The sequence below is a fragment of the Xenopus laevis genome, chromosome 7L (assembly GCF_017654675.1).
Source record: "Xenopus laevis strain J_2021 chromosome 7L, Xenopus_laevis_v10.1, whole genome shotgun sequence".
Classification (NCBI taxonomy): domain Eukaryota; kingdom Metazoa; phylum Chordata; class Amphibia; order Anura; family Pipidae; genus Xenopus; species Xenopus laevis.
Window position 1 is genome coordinate 139688093 of NC_054383.1, and position 17761 is coordinate 139705853.

At 41.8% G+C, this 17761-nt stretch overlaps 1 protein-coding gene across 2 annotated transcripts in view; it reads left to right on the forward strand.

Moving 5' to 3' along the window:
- Positions 1-250: 250 nt before the first annotated feature.
- Positions 251-17761, forward strand: part of LOC108705063 (leucine-rich repeat-containing protein 4B-like) — an 84270-nt gene continuing 66759 nt past the window's right edge. For both annotated transcript variants that reach the window (XM_041569942.1, XM_041569944.1), the window contains exon 1: positions 251-926. The gene's annotated coding sequence lies outside the window, so the exon portion shown is untranslated. The remainder of the gene's footprint in view (positions 927-17761) is intronic.

Sequence of the window (17761 nt, forward strand, 5' to 3'; positions counted from 1 at the left end):
ACATTCCCGGCTATGGGCACCAGTGATGTGTGGAAGGTATTGTGCCCTGGTGTCAGTCCATAATGTAGAGTGTGAGGCTGTGGTTGCCCTACAGTGAGTATTAGTATCCCTGTGCCACGCTTGGTGCCAGTCTCTTGTGCAGAATATAGTGTGTGAGGCTGTGACTGCTCCAGGGTGGGTATTGGTGCCCATTGAGAGGCAGGGACATGAGTGTTTGTGGCTCTGCACATGCTCTGTGGGTGCAGGGAGTGGGGCCCTTAATGGCAGTGCAGATGGAAGGCAGGAGGGAGGAATGAATGAGTAGGTGGAGGTGGCACATCTGCATTCCTGGGGCTCGGGGCTCACTGCCCATTGGAATCTCAGAGAGGGAAAAGCTCTGTCTCTTTCCATATTTAGATTTCCGCCTCCATTTCTCCCTTTATCCTCCCCCTCCCCCTCCTTGTTCTCCCCCTTTCCTTTTGTTTTGGTTTTCTGCCTCTTCGCTGGGTTCCAGTGGTTTCTTCCTCTGCTGCTGCTGAACATTTCTCATTCCTCAGTGGCTCCAGCATTAGTATTCAGTGGCTGTCCGAATGCTCTGCACCATCAATAGGGATGTTAAAGGCAGGGGAGGACGGATGCTGCACCTCCAGCCTTGTCTGAAAGAGCTTGTGCTAATTAGGGCTCTGCTTCCCATGCTCTGCTGGAGCCTGCAGAGCCTTTCCTTCTGCCTGATGCTCACTGATCAGTAATAGAACTGGACCCCTTCTCTTCTCCCACCGTCCCTCCATCTCTGCTCCCCCGGACTGCAGTCTCACTGGCGACTCTGTAGCAGCAGCAAGAACCTTGGGGAGTCATTCAAAGGGGAGTCCGTCTCTGCAGTGGCCCCAACGTGTGGCTCTTCCCCAGCACTGGACTGGCAGCAGCTCAGATTGACTCACAGCAGAACAGTAAGTGGCCCTTTGTATCTATTACTTACAGATGCCCAGAGCATTCCACTGAGCCCATGTCTGTCCCTGTCTCCTAAGCAGCCACCACAGGTATTTGTCCCTCACCTCTGTCACGGCAGGTGTGTTTGCTTGTGACATGTTAGTTAGTACTCAGGGCCGAGGATTTGTCAGTACCATGTTAGTACTCAGGGCAGGTAGGTTTGGCAGTGACATGTTAGTACTCAGGGCAGGTAGGTTTGGCAGTACCATGTTAGTACTCAGGGCAGGTAGGTTTGTCAGTACCATGTTAGTACTCAGGGCAGGTAGGTTTGGCAGTGACATGTTAGTACTCAGGGCAGGTAGGTTTGGCAGTGACATGTTAGTACTCAGGGCAGGTAGGTTTGGCAGTACCATGTTAGTACTCAGGGCAGGTAGGTTTGTCAGTACCATGTTAGTACTCAGGGCAGAGCATTTGTCAGTACCATGTTAGTACTCAGGGCAGGTAGGTTTGTCAGTTATCAGTCAGTGCAGGAATGTATTGGCTGTATTATCATTAAAAACAGGATTGATTAGTTTTACTTCAGTGACTATAAATAAATGAGTATTGACGATATTTTGCTGGGCGTCAGAATATACAAAGGTGAGTATATATTTCACTAGGTGACTGGCCAAGTGTTTATGGCTCAGACATGTCATGAGTTGGGGCAGGTATTGGGGGGCCATAAGTATAAGAATTTCTAATAAACGACTGCCCCATGTAGCTATAACATCTCAGGTATACAAGATATAGATATATAGGATATAGGGGTATATATAGGCAGGTAGGATATATATATCTATAGGTACAGTATATACTGGATCAATAACATAAATAAATAAATGATGATGATGATAAATAACATCCCTGAAATTCTTCTTTATACCTAAGAATGTGATGTCTCTCCCCTTCCTCCTGCTCTTCTTTCAAATGGAGGTTGTAGAGTATGAGTAGAGTAGGAGTAGAGTAGGAGTAGAGTACGAGGGTGATGATTAATATTAAAGAAAATGGAGAGAATTAAGACATTGGGTTTGTGTGGGAGAATCTCATGTGTGTGGGACTGGCAGGAGTCTCAGGTGAGGCCTGTGGGGCAGGGACCCCTTTCCTCTTGTCTCTCCCCCTTTATTGTAACTGAACTTTCTGTCTATTTCTGTATTGTCCCGTTTGTTCTATTTACTGATCAGCTGTGCAGTGCTTCTTGCATAACTACCACAATCTTCACACACATATATATATATACAAACACACACACACACACACACACACACACATACACACACACACACACACACACACACACACACACACACACACACACACATACACACACACATACACATACACATACACATACACATACACATACACACACACATACACACACACATACACACACACATACACACACACATACACACACACATACACACACACACACACACACACACACACACACACACACACACACACACATACACACACACATACACACACACACACACATTCACACACACACACACACACACACACACACACACACACACACACACACACACACATTCACACACACACACACACACACACACACACACACACACACACACACACACACATACACACATATATATACACATAGACACACGTGAACAGTTGAATGAGGGAGAGAAAGTTTGGGGTGAGGAGACTGGATAGAGACAAACACAAGACCCTCTGCACTCAGAACATTATCAATATATTTAGGACATTGGGACATTAAGTTGGACGGTCAGAGCCAGGGACGTATTTACAAAGAGGAACCCAAGGGACTGTGTGTAGGGCAGCAGTTATTTGGGGAGGCACGTGGGTGCCCATATAATTGGGGTTCAGGCCTCGGCGCAATGTAATATGGAAGTGACATCACGTGCACCCCAGGGTGGGACCGGACCCATATACAACACTGGTCACATCTTGTAACAAGAGTGTTTGGTTGTGGGGATCAGTGAGTGGATTATTTGGGGTGTATAGAATTCTATATCCTATAACATTATTCACTTTGGGCCACTTCTGGTCGGATCAGAAGGTCAGTCCCAGTGTTGGACAAGAGGAAGATTATTATTATATAAATATATACAAATATATTACCAGGTGTGAAATAACTTCTCCCCAGTGGCTAGTGGGGTCCCCTGTCCCCCAATCATCGTATTCCTTTCAGCACATCTGACCCAAGAACTTGGAGTATAGGCCTGTTCAGGCACGGACTGGCAATCTGTGGGTTGTGGCAAATGCCAGAGGGGCTGCTATAAGGTCCCATAGAAAGTCAGTATTTAGGGGGCTGGTGGGGGCTGTTTGGGCCTCTGTGTAGCTGAAATGCCAGGGCCTGTTTTGACTCTCAGTCCAGACCTGGGCCTGTTAGTATCAGGGTTCCACATATTTATCTGATATACTCAATGTGTGTGTGTGGGGGGGCTCTTGATGTTACTTCAGGTAACCGGGGGCTCTTTATGTTACTCTGGGTAACCGGGGGCTCTCAGATGAGTACCCCCCCCAAGTAACATAACAAGCAGACACGGTGCTAGGAATCAGCATTCTCATTGGTCACTTCCCTTGCACCTGTAATGAAGTTTTTACTCAGCTGAATTCTCATTGGTCACTTCCCTTGCACCTGTAATTAAGTTTTTACTCTGAATTCTCATTGGTGAATTGGTTTCCATGGTTATTTCTGTTATTTCTCTATAGAGAACTAGGGGTGCAGCGGGGGACACCTTTATGGTTGATTTTTGTGTCCCTTTAAAGCAGTTTATTTTATTCTGCTTTGTTTTTTTTTTTAATGGTGTTTAATGTTCATTTCAGCTGACTTGTCTGGGGGTCTGTCCCACGGGGCAGTTTTGAATTACAAGGGGGTGAAATCCCTTAAAGGGACACTAAACCCAACTATAAAGTCAACCCACAGCCCCTCTAGTTCTCTATTGAAGTTGAAAAATAACATAATTACACATGGAAAGCAACCGACCAATGAGAAATTGACTGACCAAAAACATAATTAGAGATGCAGAAGTACTGACCAATGAGAATGCAGATTCCCAGCACTGTCAGCCATCTTGCTCTTATCTTACAGACAGAGATAATTATGTTATTTATTTCATTATATGACACTGGAATGAAGGATAAAGGACTTGTTCACTGAAACTGGGCTTAATGTTTCCAACTCCAGTTGCAGAACAAACAACATGGAGCCACATCAGCTGAGATTCTCATTGGAGGATTGTTTTGTATTTGAAAGCAGTCGCTGGCCGTGGAGATTTGCGGGAAAGTTTTATTGTGCAATATTGCTTTAAGAACACAACCCGGATGTTGCTGGACTACAACTCCCTGCATGCCTTAACGGTAACAATATGTTAAAGTGTTTTGGGATTTGTAGTTCAGCAACAACAGTAAAGTGTGGTTGAGCCGTGCAGAGCAGCAGGGGTTCATGTCCCTTTACTTGGGGGGCTGCTGAGTGTTGCAAGGAGAGACTTCATGACTCCCAGTAACAGCCACTTTAGTCAGATAATCCCTACAGAAAATAAAGGTTAATGAGCCATTTGTTATACTCTCTATCACTCTACACAGCTGCTCATCTTCTAAAATCCAAAAGAACTGGACTCGTGGACTAAAAGCTGAAGCCGTGGAATTATTCTGTCGTTATTTTCATCCCTGTCCTCTTGTCCTTCTCTTATTTGCCCAAATTCTCTTTGAGTCCCATTGGGAGAACTTGGCTCTGAGGGTTTGTGGCGCAATTGTCCTGGTGCCAATGGACCGGCTCTTGGCTTAACCCCTTATAGTTAGTGATTGGCAAATGTATTTTAATCATCACCGGCGTCTAAATTGTCGCCAACATCAATTCCGTTGCCAGCTTCAAAAAACAATTGAAGACAATTTAGTTTAACTGTCATCGGTGTTAAAAGTTTGTTTTGCGAATTTTTCGTCCGTTTCACGAAATTCGTGGCAAAGCGAAATGGGACAAATTCGCCCATCACTACTAATAGTTCCTTTTGGGTGAAAGTGATTGGACTTGAGATGTTGCTCTGTGACCCACTCCCCATGTTCCATCTAAATAACGGAACCTTCTAGAACCAACCTGCACCGTCAGTGTTATAGTTCCACACTCACCAGACCAACATTTATTGCCCCATTGGGGGTAAGTTGTCCATGAATGTCCCATGTGTGCGGGTGCCATGTTACTGCTCCCCTGGAGTATAAATAAAAACCAGAGCCAAAGTCACAGTGGCTCTTATTGGCCATAATGTCCCATGTGACTGGTCAGCACATTTATCATGGGGCCGGGATTGGGCAGATCTGTCCCATTGATGTGAATGTGCCCAGATACATGGCAAGTGCTTCCACCCTGGAGACTCCTGGATACTATTTGGGCCGTAGGAAAGAGATGATACTTGAGTATCAGGAGTCACTTCTCCATGTCTCGCCCTCTTGTTGGGCCCAATGGTTTCTACAGCTCAGAGTCCCTCACTGGATTTATCAGCAGGATCCGCCTCCCTTTCCTCACCTGACTCACACAGTAGGGTTAGCTTTGCCTTTATTGAAACCAGGGGCCCCACCCTGAAATTCACCTCCAGACTCAATTCCTCCTCCATCCAACTTTATACTCAGTACCGCTATAGAGGAGCACTGGATTTGCTTCAGGATTTTATCAATGCAAATCACTTTCTGCTGGAGGGTTAATAAGCCCCAACCCTAAAATAAAATCCTTTACTTCGTGGAATGTTTTGGGCAAATGAAAGAGATTGTTCCCCTTCACTTCAGTTGCTTTCAATTCCCCAGAAATGTATTGGAAGGTGAACTTGCCCTTTAAGGCAACAATATTTCCCACTGATATGCAAATGAGGGTTTGGATTTGATTAGGGATTAGATACTGATTATTTAAGCAGTTATGGGATTTAATGTGATAAGAAAATTGTATCTCCTAATTTACTTCCAGATTTTCTCATAGATCCAGATGGAATTCCACAGGAAAAACTGTTTATCACCTGAAAACTCTATTGAGTCTATGACAAACTGTTTTTTAGTGGGACAGTCCCAATTTTGACAGCTCAACCCGCAGTCCCAGATTGTTACTGAAATGTCCCGACTTTCTCTTTGATCTCCTGCGCTGAACAGCCAGAAATAGATACAACGTTTTTAACTTAATTGGCTTTTGGCAGAGAGCCCAGAACAGATACATAGATACATTTATAACAGTTTAAGCAAAGAAAGCATTGTAACAATTTATGATAAGTAAAGCTACAACTGTAACATTTTAAGATAAGCAAAATAACAATTGTAACAATTTAAGGATAAGCAAAGAAAAAATTGTAACAGTTTAAGGATAAGCATAGACGCAATTTTAACATAAGATAAGCAAAGATATAATTGTAACAATTTAATTTAACCAAAGAAGCAATTGTAACAATTTAATGTAAGCAGGTTACATGTGAGAACACTCACAGCTTAAAGGGCAATTCACGCACATGTAAACCCCTCTATAAAAATGTAATCATTAAACTGCCACTCTGGTTGTTAAAAGGTTAACAGTAAGGCTGCAACATCCTCTTAATCACTTAGAGATCTTTCTCCTCCTCTAACCCACTGTGCCCCCTCCCTCAGGAATTCACTTTGGCTGTTGGCTAATGAGCATGCTCAGTTCTTCTCAGCTCAGATTACTAAACACACCCTCCAGTCTAACAGCCAATGAAGAGATAGCTTTTCTGGTCCCCATAGAAACTCTTACTGTCTCATCCTATTTATTTCGGAGCTCAGTGTAACTATTTCAGTGCTCAATCCCAGCAGAACTTTTTATCTAAGTATGTTGTGCCTGTGTAAAGCTGCATTGTATTACATTGCATGAACTTTATAGCTCACATGTCTCAATGTTACTGATGATGTCAGAGGGAAAATGGCCAACGGGTGATGTTGTGATGGTGATGGCGCTGGCAAATGGAGGGGGGTATATGCAGGACAAATGATGTGGCTTGGGTGGGGAAGATATGCCCAATGTATATACATGGAGGGAAATGTAGACTTTACTTATCCTTTAATTAGTAAAACTGTAATACACATAAAAACAACCTGCAAAATTTTGTAAAATGAACACTGTAATTAGGGGGTGTGGCCACAAAGATGGGCGTGGTCAGAACATGTAACCGCTCCACATGGTAAATCTTTTTATCCCACTTTCTATTTCCATAATGTTGGGAGGTGTAAATGGGAAACTCTGAAATTAGGAGAAATTAGGAGAAACGTTTATTCTTGTGTCGTACTTCATATCTCAGTTTTAAATCAACGCTGGGAGTTGTAGTTATGTCACACGTGTGCCCCTATAGCCCTTGGGAAAAGCATGATGGGAATTTATGACCCCCCCACGTGGCAGTGCAAGTGGACTTGCTGGAATTAGGCAGGTTCCTGTGTGGAGCATACCAACTCCCGTACTAGGGGGATTCTAGCTTCTTTGTGGGATTTACCACTTCTCACTGCAGGGGGATTATACCACAGAAAGGGAAATCTCTTGTGTGTTAGATGCAGTCAACTCACCCCCATTTTATTGGGAGTCACCCTGATTTAAAGGGGTGTTTGACCTTTACATTAACTTCTAGTAGAGTGGCTAATTCTAAGCGACTTTTCAACAGGTCTTCATTTTTTCTTTTTAATATTTTTGAATTATTTGCCTTCTTTTTCTTTCCAGCTTTTAAATTGGGGTCACTGACCCCATCTAAAAAACAAATGCTCTGTAAGGCTATAAATGTATTGTTCTTGCTACTTTTTAATCTTCATCTTTCTATTCCAGCCTCTCCTATTTATATTCCAGTCTCTTATTCCAATCAGTGCATGGTTGCTAGGGTCATCTGGACCCTAGCAACCAGGCTGCAAACTGGAGAGCTGCTGAATAAAAAGCTAAATAAGTCAAAAACCACAAATAATAAAAAATGAAAACCAATTGCAAATTGTCTCAGATTATCCCTCTCTATATCCTACAAACAGTTAATTTAAAGACAAACAACCCCGTATAACCCTGGTCTCCTACAGTAACAGATCTGTCAGGAATTTGCATCTGAAACTGAACTTACCCAGTGAGCTTGTAATCTAAGGTCCCCATGACATTCCCATCCGTTCCTGTCCAAGTGAGCTTGTAATATAAGTTCCCCATGACATCCCTGTCAGTTCCGTTACAGTGAGCTTGCAATCTAAGTTCCCCATGACATTCCCATCAGTTCCTGACCCAGTGAGCTTGCAATCTAAGGTCCCCATGAAATTCCCATTAGTTCTTGTCCCAGTGAGCTTGTAATTTAAGGTCCCATGACATTCCCATCAGTTCCTGTCCTAGTCAGCTTGCAATCTAAGGTCCCCATGACATTCCCATCAGTTCCTGTCCAAGTGAGCTTACAATCTAAGGTCCCATTGACATTCCCATCAGTCCCTGTCCCAGTGAGCTTACAATCTAAGGTCCCCATAACATTCCCATCAGTTCCTGTCCAAGTGAGCTTGCAATCTAAGGTCCCAGTGACATTCTCGTCAGTTCCTGTCCCAGTGAGCTTGCAATCTAAGGTCCCCATGACATTCCCATCAGTTCCTGTCCCAGTGAGCTTGTAATCTAAGGTCCCCATGACATTCCCATTAGTCCCTATCCCAGTGAGCTTGCAATCTAAGGTCCCAATGACATTCCCATCAGTTCCTGTCCCAGTGAGCTTGTAATCTAAGGTCCCCATGACATTCCCATCCGTTCCTGTCCAAGTGAGCTTGCAATCTAAGGTCCCAATAACATTCCCATCAGTTCCTGTCCAAGTGTGCTTGTAATATAAGTTCCCCATGACATCCCTGTCAGTTCCGTTACAGTGAGCTTGCAATCTAAGTTCCCCATGACATTCCCATCAGTTCCTGACCCAGTGAGCTTGCAATCTAAGGTCCCCATGACATTCCCATTAGTTCTTGTCCCAGTGAGCTTGTAATTTAAGGTCCCATGACATTCCCATCAGTTCCTGTCCTAGTCAGCTTGCAATCTAAGGTCCCCATGACATTCCCATCAGTTTCTGACCCAGTGAGCTTGCAATCTAAGGTGCCCATGACATTCCCATTAGATCCTGTCCCAGTGAGCTTGTAATTTAAGGTCCCCCATGACATTCTCATCAGTCCCTGTCCCAGTGAGCTTACAACTAAGGTCCCCATAACATTTCCATCAATTCTTGTCCCAGTGAGCTTGTAATCTAAGGTCCCCATGACATTCCCATCAGTCCCTGTCCCAGTGAGCTTACAATCTAAGGTCCCATTGACATTCCCATCAGTTCCTGTCCCAGTGAGCTTGTAATCTAAGGTCCCCATGACATTCCCATCCGTTCCTGTCCAAGTGAGCTTGCAATCTAAGGTCCCAGTGACATTCTCGTCAGTTCCTGTCCTAGTGAGCTTGCAATCTAAGGTCCCCATGACATTTCCATTAGTCCCTGTCGCAGTGAGCTTGCAATCTAAAGTCCCATTGACATTCCCATCAGTTCCTGTCCCAGTGAGCTTGTAATCTAAGGTCCCCATGACATTCCCATCCGTTCCTGTCCAAGTGAGCTTGCAATCTAAGCTCCCAGTGACATTCTCGTCAGTTCCTGTCCAAGTGAGCTTGCAATCTAAGGTCCCCATGACATTCCCATCAGTTCCTGTCCTAGTGAGCTTGGAATCTAAGTTCCCCATGACATTCCCATCAGTTCCTGATCCAGTGAGCTTGTAATCTAAGGTCCCCATGACATTCCCATCAGTTCCTGTCCAAGTGAGCTTGCAATCTAAGGTCCCAGTGATATTCTCGTCAGTTCCTGTTCCAGTGTGCTTGCAATCTAAGGTCCCCATGACATTCCCATCAGTTCCTGTCCTAGTGAGTTTGCAATCTAAGGTCCCCATGACATTTCCATTAGTCTCTGTCGCAGTGAGCTTGCAATCTAAGGTCCCATTGACATTCCCATCAGTTCCTGTCCCAGTGAGCTTGTAATCTAAGGTCCCCATGACATTCCCATCCGTTCCTGTCCAAGTGAAGTTGCAATCTAAGGTCCCAGTGACATTCTCGTCAGTTCCTGTCCAAGTGAGCTTGCAATCTAAGGTCCCCATGACATTCCCATCAGTTCCTGTCCTAGTGAGCTTGCAATCTAAGGTCCCCATGACATTTCCATTAGTCCCTGTCGCAGTGAGTTTACAATCTAAGGTCCCAATGACATTCCCATCAGTTCCTGTCCCAGTGAGTTTGTAATCTAAGGTCCCCATGACATTCCCATCCGTTCCTGTCCAAGTGAGCTTACAATCTAAGGTCCCCATGACATTCCCATCAGTTCCTGTCCAAGTGAGCTTGCAATCTAAGGTCCCCATTATATTCCCATCAGTCCCTGTCCTAGTGAGCTTGCAATCTAATGTCCCAATGACATTCCCATCCGTTCCTGTCCAAGTGAGCTTACAATCTAAGGTCCCCATGACATTCACATCAGTTCCTGTCCAAGTGATCTTACAATTTTAAGTCTCTAATACATTGCCATCAGTTCCTGTCCAAGTGAGCTTGCAATCTAATGTCCCAATGACATTCTCATCAGTTCCTGTCCCAGTGAGCTTGCAATCTAAGGTCCCAATAACATTCCCATCAGTTCCTGTCCCAGTGAGCTTGTAATATAAAGTCCCCATGACATTCCCGTCAGTTCCGTTACAGTGAGCTTGCAATCTAAGTTCCCCATGACATTCCCATCAGTTCCTGACCCAGTGAGCTTGCAGTCTAAGGTCCCCATGACATTTCCATTAGTCCCTGTCGCAGTGAGCTTGCAATCTAAAGTCCCATTGACATTCCCATCAGTTCCTGTCCCAGTGAGCTTGTAATCTAAGGTCCCCATGACATTCCCATCCGTTCCTGTCCAAGTGAGCTTGCAATCTAAGCTCCCAGTGACATTCTCGTCAGTTCCTGTCCAAGTGAGCTTGCAATCTAAGGTCCCCATGACATTCCCATCAGTTCCTGTCCTAGTGAGCTTGGAATCTAAGTTCCCCATGACATTCCCATCAGTTCCTGATCCAGTGAGCTTGTAATCTAAGGTCCCCATGACATTCCCATCAGTTCCTGTCCAAGTGAGCTTGCAATCTAAGGTCCCAGTGATATTCTCGTCAGTTCCTGTTCCAGTGTGCTTGCAATCTAAGGTCCCCATGACATTCCCATCAGTTCCTGTCCTAGTGAGTTTGCAATCTAAGGTCCCCATGACATTTCCATTAGTCTCTGTCGCAGTGAGCTTGCAATCTAAGGTCCCATTGACATTCCCATCAATTCCTGTCCCAGTGAGCTTGTAATCTAAGGTCCCCATGACATTCCCATCCGTTCCTGTCCAAGTGAAGTTGCAATCTAAGGTCCCAGTGACATTCTCGTCAGTTCCTGTCCAAGTGAGCTTGCAATCTAAGGTCCCCATGACATTCCCATCAGTTCCTGTCCTAGTGAGCTTGCAATCTAAGGTCCCCATGACATTTCCATTAGTCCCTGTCGCAGTGAGTTTACAATCTAAGGTCCCAATGACATTCCCATCAGTTCCTGTCCCAGTGAGTTTGTAATCTAAGGTCCCCATGACATTCCCATCCGTTCCTGTCCAAGTGAGCTTACAATCTAAGGTCCCCATGACATTCCCATCAGTTCCTGTCCAAGTGAGCTTGCAATCTAAGGTCCCCATTATATTCCCATCAGTCCCTGTCCTAGTGAGCTTGCAATCTAATGTCCCAATGACATTCCCATCCGTTCCTGTCCAAGTGAGCTTACAATCTAAGGTCCCCATGACATTCACATCAGTTCCTGTCCAAGTGATCTTACAATTTTAAGTCTCTAATACATTGCCATCAGTTCCTGTCCAAGTGAGCTTGCAATCTAATGTCCCAATGACATTCTCATCAGTTCCTGTCCCAGTGAGCTTGCAATCTAAGGTCCCAATAACATTACCATCAGTTCCTGTCCCAGTGAGCTTGTAATATAAAGTCCCCATGACATTCCCGTCAGTTCCATTACAGTGAGCTTGCAATCTAAGTTCCCCATGACATTCCCATCAGTTCCTGACCCAGTGAGCTTGCAGTCTAAGGTCCCCATGACATTCCCATTAGTTCCTGTCCCAGTGAGCTTGTAATTTAAGGTCCCCATGACATTCCCATCAGTTCATGTCCTAGTCAGCTTGCAATCTAAGGTCCCCATGACATTCCCATCAGTTCCTGTCCAAGTGAGCTTACAATCTAAGGTCCCCATGACACTCCCATCAGTTCCTGTCCCAGTGAGTTTACAATCTAAGGTCCCCATGACATTCCCATCAGTTCCTGTCCTAGTGAGCTTGCAATCTAAGGTCCCCATGATATTCCCACCAGTCCCTGTCCCAGTGAGCTTGCAATCTAAGGTCCCAATGACATTCCCATCAGTTCCTATCCAAGTGGTTTTACAATCTAAGGTCCCAATGACATTCCCATCAGTTCCTGACTCAGTGATCTTACAATCTAAGGTCCCCATGACATTCCCATTAGTTCCTGTCCCAGTGAGCTTGTAATTTAAGGTCCCCATGACATTTCCATCAGTTCCTGTCCCAGTGAGCTTGCAATCTAAGGTCCCCATGACATTTCCATTAGTTCCTGTCCCTGTGAGCTTCTACGGTCCCCATGACATTCCCATCAGTTCCTGACCCAGGGAGCTTGCAATCTAAGGCCCCCATGACATTCCCATTAGTTCCTGTCCCAGTGAGCTTGTAATTTAAGGTCCCCATGACATTCCCATCAGTTCTTGTCCCAGTGAGCTTGCAATCTAATGTCCCCATGACATTCCCATCAGTTCCTGACCCAGTGAGCTTGCAATCTAAGGTCCCCATGACATTTCCATTAGTTCCCGTCCCTGTGAGCTTCTAAGGTCCCCATGACATTCCCATCAGTTCCTGACCCAGGGAGCTTGCAATCTAAGGCCCCCATGACATTCCCATTAGTTCCTGTCCCAGTGAGTTTGTAATTTAAGGTCCCCCATGACATTCTCATCAGTTCCTGTCCAAGTGCGCTTACAATCTTAAGTCCCTAATACATTCTCATCAGTTCTTGTCCATGTGAGCTTGCAATCTAAGGCCCTCCATGGGTTCAGTTCCCATGAAGACTTTCTATTGTTAGCATGTCTGTTTGATGCAATGTTACTGCTTTGTGTCTTTACTATGTAACCATGTTTGTTGTTTTCCAGACCACATGTCACGTGTCAGTGCAACATGGAGTTGTGTATGTTTAGTCCCAAAGGGGTGTGAGCCCCCAGGTCTTATCCCCCCTAATGTGACTTGTGTGCTTTTTGCTTCACCCAATCACAGGCCGAGGCCTCACCCTTTTGTAAATGGCAAATAATGTGACCACTAGTCTGGATATTCACAGGAGACACTGGGCCAGTCAAACACACAGACGGACTAATGACAAGGAGAGGCCCAGGCAGATTGGCCAATCACTCCATACATGTGGGGCCAATCACTCCATACATGTGGGGCCAATCACTCCATACATTTGGGGCCAATCACTCCATACATGTGGGGCCAATCACTCCATACATGTGGGGCCAATCACTCCATACATGTAGGGCCAATCAGTCCATACATGTGGGGCCAATCACTCCATACATGTAGGGCCAATCACTCCATACATGTGGGGCCAATCACTCCATACATGTGGGGCCAATCACTCCATACATGTAGGGCCAATCAGTCCATACATGTGGGGCCAATCACTCCATACATGTGGGGCCAATGAGTCCATACATGTGGGGCCAATCACTCCATACATGTAGGGCCAATCACTCCATACATGTAGGGCCAATCACTCCATACATGTAGGGCCAATCACTCCATACATGTGGGGCCAATCACTCCATACATGTGGGATATTCCCCATTGCTCTGGTGGATCTGCTGGAATCAATGTTGGGTTAATGGAAGTGTCCCCTATTTCATTCTTTCTTTATTACTATGCAGGGAACATGGCAGCACATAATCATTGTCCTGAGCCTGTAGATGTGCCGTTATGTAGATACTGGTACTGGGGGTGCAGGACCCTCGTTACAGGGAGATACAGTGAGGGGCTGCCGCTTATTGGAGTCTCACTGCAGATCATATTCACATTGGAGGAGGATATTTGGGGGGAATGTGTGGGGCCCAGTCACTTGGCTGGTGGCTTCTTATGGCAACACAGGGATTCAGGCACTGGCCCCCCGGCCCCCCGCATTATGACACATGGAGCAGGGAGGATGGAGCACGGAAAGGACAGGAGGCGGCCAGCAGAGACTGTTGCCATGGTGACAGAAGCAAGTGCAGGAAAATTCCTGTGAAATGAATGGCGGTGAGAGGAGGAAGGAGAGAGGCTGAAGGTTACCATGAAAAATCAGCGTAACATGTCTGTACAGTGGCCGCCATACTGGGAGGGACACCTGCCTTCTCTATCCACATACAAACACATATAAATATATAAGGGGATATGATCACTATATATAAATATATAAGGGGATATGATCACTATATATAAATATATAAGGGGATATGATCACTATATATAAATATATAGGGGGATATGATCACTATATATAAATATATAAGGGGGATATGATCACTATATATAAATATATAAGGGGATATGATCACTATTTATAAATATATAAGGGGATATGATCACTATATATAAATATATAAGGGGGATATGATCACTATATATAAATATATAAGGGGACATGATCACTATATATAAATATATAAGGGGATATGATCACTATATATAAATATATAAGGGGATATGATCACTATATATAAATATATAAGGGGATATGATCACTATATATAATATATAAGGGGATATGATCACTATATATAAATATATAAGGGGATATGATCACTATATATAAATATATAGGGGATATGATCACTATATATAAATATATAAGGGATATGATCACTATATATAAATATATAAGGGGGATATGATCACTATATATAAATATATAAGGGGATATGATCACTATATATAAATATATAAGGGGATATGATCACTATTATAAATATATAAGGGGATATGATCACTATATATAAATATATAAGGGGATATGATCACTATATATAAATATATAAGGGATATGATCACTATATATAAATATATAAGGGGATATGATCACTATATATAAATATATAAGGGGATATGATCACTATATTAAATATTAAGGGGATATGATCACTATTATATAAATATATAAGGGGATATGATCACTATATATAAATATATAAGGGGGATATGATCACTATATATAAATATATAAGGGATATGATCACTATTATAAAATATATAGGGGATATGATCACTATATATAAATATATAAGGGGATATGATCACTATATATAAATATATAAGGGATATGATCACTATATATAAATATATAAGGGGATATGATCACTATATATAAATATATAAGGGGATATGATCACTATATATAAATATATAAGGGGATATGATCACTATATATAAATATATAAGGGGATATGATCACTATATATAAATATATAAGGGGATATGATCACTATATATAAATATATAAGGGGATATGATCACTATATATAAATATATAAGGGGATATGATCACTATATATAAATATATAAGGGATATGATCACTATATATAAATATATAGGGGATATGATCACTATATATAAATATATAAGGGGATATGATCACTATATATAAATATATAAGGGGATATGATCACTATATATAAATATATAAGGGGATATGATCACTATATATAAATATATAAGGGGATATGATCACTATATATAAATATATAAGGGGATATGATCACTATATATATAATATATAAGGGATATGATCACTATATATAAATATATAAGGGGATATGATCACTATATATAAATATAAATCGGGATATGAATGGTAAAGAAGAGGGGGATAGTACTATAAAAATATAAGGGATAATCACTACAGTATGCATATATAAGGGGATATGATCACTATCATATAAAATCACATATATAATATATAGGGGATATGATCACTTATATATAAATATATAAGGGGATATGATCACTATATATAAATATATAAGGGGATATGATCACTATTATAAATATATAAGGGGATATGATCACTATATATAAATATATAAGGGGATATGATCACTATATAAAATATATAAGGGATATGATCACTATATATAAATATATAAGGGGATATGATCACTATATATAAATATATAAGGGGATATGATCACTATATATAAATATATAAGGGGATATGATCACTATATATAAATATATAAGGGGATATGATCACTATATATAAATATATAAGGGGATATGATCACTATATATAAATATATAAGGGATATGATCACTATATATAAATATATAAGGGGATATGATCACTATTATAAATATATAAGGGGATATGATCACTATATATAAATATATAAGGGGATATGATCACTATATATAAATATATAAGGGATATGATCACTATAAATAAATATTAAGGGGGATATGACTAATATACAAATATAAGAGGATATGATCACTATATATAAATATATAGGGGGATATGATCACTATAATAAATATATAAGGGAATGATCACTATATATAAATATATAGGGATATGATCACTATATATAAATATATAAGGGATATGATCACTATATATAAATATATAAGGGGATATGATCACTATATATAAATAATAAGGGATATGATCACTATATATAAATATATAAGGGATATGATCACTATATATAAAATATAAGGGGGATATGATCACTATATATAAATATATAAGGGATATGATCACTATATATAAATATATAAGGGATATGATCACTATATATAAATATATAAGGGGATATGATCACTATATATAAATATATAAGGGATATGATCACTATATATAAATATATAAGGGGATATGATCACTATATATAAATATATAGGGGATATGATCACTATATATAAATATATAAGGGGATATGATCACTATATAAATATATAAGGGATATGATCACTATATTAAATATATAGGGGATATGATCACTATATATAAATATATAAGGGGATATGATCACTATATATAAATATATACGGGGATATGATCACTATATACAAATCTATAAGGGGATATGATCACTATATATAAATATATAAGGGGGATATGATCACTATATATAAATATATAAGGGGGATATGATCACTATATATAAATATATAAGGAGATCATGCATTAAACCCTCTAATGCTTTATTCACCAGTAGCTCCGCCTATCTGACAGGAGGGAGCCAATCAGATTACAGGGAGAGCTGGGAAGCTGTGGGAAGTGGCTGGCAGATACAATAGACAGGTAGAAGGAAGGGTCAGATTTAGTGAGGAAATACAGGGTCACTGATATTGGATTTGGGGAGGGGTTTTATTGCCCTTTTGAAGTCAGGAAAGTTTTGCTGCACTGAGACAGAGAGGAGAAGGTCTAAGTATTCACCTTCCTTTGGATCAGCTAATTACGTTTTAATTAGAGAAATGTACTTAATGGACTTGTGTCTTTTTTAAACTCATCTACAATTTCATTATAATAACTTAAGGTGATCCTTCTATTATGGGGTTAATTTGTTACATATCCATTTATTTCCTCTTCCTATACTGAGCCTCCTCCAGCCATCATTAGCTCTGCACCTGGAGTTAAATGGTTAACCCCTGTAACTCCTCCCCCAAAACCCCAACATCCATGTTACCTACAGGATATTCTGTTTTTCTCTGCCTTGTCTCCGACCCCCCGCACTTGCCTGACCCCACTTGC